We start from the raw sequence: 5,410 nt of genomic DNA on the forward strand, positions 1-5,410 counted from the left end.
TAAAGTCACTAAAGAATTAATGTTGAAGCTTATGAAGCTTATAAGATATAAGGTCACCATAGAATATAATTACCCAATTGATTGTATGTGTGTTGGATTTGCAAAGACATATAAGACTACACCAAAATTTTACCTAATCATATTCCCCCCCCTCCCCCCCCCTCTCTCTCTCTCTCTCTCTCTCTCTCTCTCTCTCTCTCATCCTTCTAGCTAATAGTGACTTTGTTTTCTTGAACTCTTTTAGCTCACCCTTGGGAAAATCCACGATCCAAGCTCCATAGTCTATTTTTTCTCCACATTGAGAACTTAAATGAAATGGTGTGTAATGCAATAAGCGATATGCGAGAAGCAGTGTGAAGTGTGTGAAGCATTAAGCAATGTGTGAAAGTGTGAGAAGCATTGAGCGGTGTGTGTGAAGCAATGAATGGTGTGTGAAACGGTGTGTGAAGCATTGAGTGGTGTGTGAAGCAATTAACAGTGTGTGAAATGGTGTGTGAAGCATTGAGTAATGTGTGAAGCAGCGAATAGTGTGTGAAGAATTGTGTAAGAGAAATGTGTAAAAGTGGTATGTGGAGTAGTGAGTTGTATGTGAAGTAGTGTGCAAAGCAATGTGAGTGGTGCATGAAGTGTGTGAAACGTCATGTGTAGTGATGTGTGAAGTGAAATGTGAAGTGTTGTGTGTAGTGATGTGTGAAGTGGATTGTGAAATGTGAAGTGGTGTGTGCAGTTGTGTGTGAAGTGGATTGCGAGGTGCTCACTCAAGATTTGGGTGTGGCCCAAGTCAAGACCATTCCAATCTCTTCCTTTCTTCACCCTCATGTGCCATTCCTTCGTGTACCTATTCCTTCTCCCCAAGCTATAAGCTACTATTATTGCTCACTTCGGCCTCTCCTAGAAACACAATCACAAGAGATTACCTTAGCAAGCTACAATGGGGATCTTTCTAATGGTCGAGCTCATAACCCTTAAGGTCTCCAAGCTCCACACCTCCTTGGGGAGCAGTTTTTATCACCATCTCTCGTGAGGGTGGTCACCATCGTCACGTTGAACTATAGGTCCTCGTCCCTCCTCTCACCTCACAATGCACATATAAGCTCACTAGTATGCATTAGAGCAAGCCGAATCTAAGATGACACATGTGTATATGCCAAACAACTAAAAACGCACATGTGTTCAACCTTAGGTTTTCTTCTGTTGAACCAAGCTTCATAAGGAGTAATGGTTTTCAAAGCTTTAGTGGGGCACTAGGTAGTAGAAAGAACTGATTCTATCTAAAATTTGTGTGGAAGCTCGCTAATCCTTAACCATGCATCTAACCATCTCTATGAGAGTCTTTTTTCTTCTCTGACCAACACCATTTTAATGTGGTGTGTATAAGGAGCTATGCATTGACTTAATGCCTTTTTGTGCTAAAAAATATTTGAAAGCATTAACAAATATTCCCCCCCTCTATATGTATAGAGGGTTTGGACATTTATACTAGTTTCATTCTTAACCAAAGCAAGAAAGTGCTAAAAATGAGAAAATACCTCTGATTTTTCTTTCATAAGGTAAGACCATCCGAATTTGTTGTAATTATCAATGAAGGTCACAAAGTAAAGATTTCCTCCCACAGATAGAGTTCGCATTGGACCACACACATCACTATGTATGTGCTGCAATTTGTGGTCAGCTCTATTCGTTGCATTCTCTGGAAAAGGTTGGTGGGAGAGTTTACCATCCTTCACAAACATATCTAGGTGGGGGGATCAACTTGAGGAAAATCCTCTAACATCCCATGTTTCTGCAAAAGCATTAAACCACCAAATAGATATATGGCCAAACCTAGCATGCTACAATTGGGCATCTTTCATTACATTTGAAGCGTCTGCTAGACAAGCATCATCACACTTATCATTGTTAAATTTATATAAACCATGGCTGAGAGTTCTAGTAAGCACAATTTGCTTGTCATGTTCTCTATCACGAACAATGTATTTATCATTTGCAAATTCAACATAAAGACCCCCCTTTCCAGAGTGGGCACTGAAAGCAGATTCTTCTTTAAACCTAGAACAAAAAGTACACTTTGAAGACAAAAAAAGATCCTCACCACTAGTAGTAGTAAGGTAAATCTCACCAATACCTTTGACTAGATACGAGGCATTTCTGGCACACATAAAAAGTGTGACCATCTTAGAAGCACCGCTATCTAAAGCAGTTAGATATAAATCCTAGTCAAGATAAAAGTGGCACTTAGATATGAATCCTAGTCAGGATAAAAGTTATAAATAATCACAAGTGAGAAGTCTTCAACGATAACATTCATAGAGTCCTCTTTCATGGGACTCTGATTGTTTGGGATAGAAATGGTAGAAACTTTGTTTAGATTCCTTTTTCTTCTTTTTTTAGCATGTAATTTATAGTATAGTTCAAGTGCATGGCATGCTTCTTATAATATCAAAGTAACCATATTTGGCTTATTAGAATTATCCTTACCCTCAAAAGATTGGTTTGAATTGTTCTTTTACTAGAACTTCTAGCCTTTATCCTTGGTGACAAGAGCCTGATCACTACTAGAGAACTAATAGATGCATTCTTTTTGGGCTACTCCTCTTGTAATAATAAGATAACAAGCTCCTAGTAAGTAAGAGGGGATGTATTTCCTCTCAAAGAAAGCATAAGGGAAGTATTGAAACCCAGATAAGATTTATACAAAGAGTTAAGCTGATGTTAGCCATTTCCTCGTCAATGTGTCGGGAAGTTATTCTCTTAAGTCCTGCAACTTGGTTAAGTGCTCATTCATGGACCCATTCTCCTACATTTTCTCATTATCAAGTTTTATTTTAAGAGAAAAGCAACCCATGCATCATTTTTAGCCTGATACATAGTCTCTAAAGTGTCCCATGAAAATTTAGATGTTTTGTAAGAGCAAATGTGCAGAATAACTGACCTTTTGATAAACAAAGGAATTAATGCCAAAGAGTGTGCATCATTAGAATCCCATCTTCTTTAATAACTAGTAATTTTAGGGGCATGTGTTTGGGTCTATTAGCCTTAACTCCATTAAGGAGTTGCAGGAGAAGTTGTGGCCAGCAAGGCGGAGCTCATCACCACTGACAAGACCTCATAAATAAACCCTTGAAATAAGGGAATTTCTAACCAAGGAATTCTAAAGGGAGAAATTTGACCCATCTAACTTGCCTTCTTTGATGAGTTAGTGGCCATACTGTTGAATTTGAGAAAGAGAGATGCTAAAAAAAAGATTGAAATGAAGTCACCAGATGTTGATGACTAACTCGTCAATATGCTAAAATGTGCAGTTCAATTGGACAATTAAAGTCTATAGTTGAATCGAACGATTGAATTCTACAGTTGAATCAAATGATTCAAGTCTTGGATCAGATGTTGTTGAAGAAAAATTGACGAATGATCTAAATGGCAGTAGAATCGGATGGTTAAAGTCTTGGATGGGATGACTATTGAAGTAGAATTGAGTGATAAAAGAAGTCGAATCGCTCGATCGAAAAAGTTAAGTCATCGATCGAAGAAGTTGAATCGTCGATCAAAAGATTAAAATTGAGTGATAAAAGAAGTCGAATCGCTCGATCGAAAAAGTTAAGTCATCGATCGAAGAAGTTGAATCGTCGATCAAAAGATTAAAATTGCATAATTGAAAAAGATTAATCGGGTGATTGAACTGGCTCTGAATCACACGATTAAATCATGTAGAATCCCATAATTTATGCAAGAATTGGGAGATTTTAGAGGTTGGATCACCGATCAAGCCGGTGTAGGAATCGAGCACCCAGTAAGGTTGAAAAAGTTGGATCACTGATTGAACTGGACCTAGTCAATGATTGCAAAGATTACGTGCCACGTGTGAGCACAGGTTATCTTCCATATGCCAACTCGTGGAGAAGTGGTGTCTTGATGGAATGATTGAGGAGATATTAGCTGACAAACTATGGAGATGGAATCGGACGCTGCACAACGACTCAAGATGGTGAAGAAGATACCTTTGTTGGAGACAACTATAACAAATTGCAGAATAAACTTGTCGAACCCATAGTCGTTGGAGACGACTGTAACAAACAATTATCAAAGTCGTTGTTGGAGATGTTGCCGATTACACTATAAAAGATGCACGATAGTTTGCTACCATTGTTAGGTGAAGACGATGGACACGACCGCCTCCTTCAAGCTTTGAGTGAACAAAGTCACCTTTTTCATAGACCAAAGCCATAACCACCATTGTTAGGTGAAGATGATGGAAATGACTGCCTCCTTCAAGCTTTGAGTGAATAAAGACACCTTTTTCATAGACCAAAGCCACAACCACCTGCTCTTCACCAAATTAAACTGAGAGCTCCAATGGAATCTTGAAAAAAAACACCCAAGACTTTATGCCTGCTCTAATACCATTGTTAGCTCACAGTGGAGTTGAACTCTCTCACACACACACACACACACACACATAATGCTCAATGATAAGAACATAAGGGTGTAGAGTGTGAGATAGAATGGTAGCTTAAAGGGGAGAGAGATGAAGCTCTCCACACAAGGAGTACAAATGAACAACAACCCTAAATAATGGATGAGGTTGCTTATATACTAGCTAACCCTAAGTGCCCATTCATACTTGGATTGACTGAAATGTGAAAATTTTAGCCGTCCTTGGATTTTCACTGCCAACTCTACTCACTGTTTTGAAGCCTTTGATTTGATCAATACTCCCCTCCTTAGATGCCTTGGAGTTGCTAAATGTGATGTGGATGTATCATGTGAAGCTCCTTTGTGGTAGATGCGCCCAAGCACCTTGCTTCTTGATGGAGCGAGTAGCCAAAACATCACAGGATCCATTGAACTTATTAATCTTTACGAATCAATTTCACTATAAGGCTCGACAATGGAACTAAATGGAATAGCCTAAGCTCTCAATATGAAACAGAAAAGAAGGGGTGGGGGTGGAAGAGGGCATGTGCAAGTTAGCGAAGTGATGCTACAAAACTAATATGCTACTTTAAAAAAAGCACAACAACCAATGAGAAAATGCAAACATTGTGTTAATATGAGTTTTGCATAAGTTTGAAGCTGCTAGCTAAGCTTCTCACAAGTTCGAAGGTTCACCCCTTAACAAAGAATGCTCAAAGCATTAAAGCATTACTTGTTTTTGCAAGGAGGTTGTGGAAATGTTGGTAACATGATTCTAGGTGGCTACTGTTCTATGGCATAACCACGAAAGCGACTCGTAACTGTATGGCAATTCGATAAGCACATGCCATTTTCAAGCACAAAATTGCACTCCATCCATCAGGCTGCATGCATCGATCAATACTTGCATTGGATGATAGGAAAATTATGTGGGTTGACAATGTTCCCAAAAAGAAAACGCCCATGAGAGAAAAAGGCACCCATGCACTTTTTGCTA

The sequence above is a fragment of the Cibotium barometz genome, chromosome 3 (assembly GCF_041138505.1).
Source record: "Cibotium barometz isolate CiBa-2024 chromosome 3, ASM4113850v1, whole genome shotgun sequence".
NCBI classification, from domain to species: domain Eukaryota; kingdom Viridiplantae; phylum Streptophyta; class Polypodiopsida; order Cyatheales; family Cibotiaceae; genus Cibotium; species Cibotium barometz.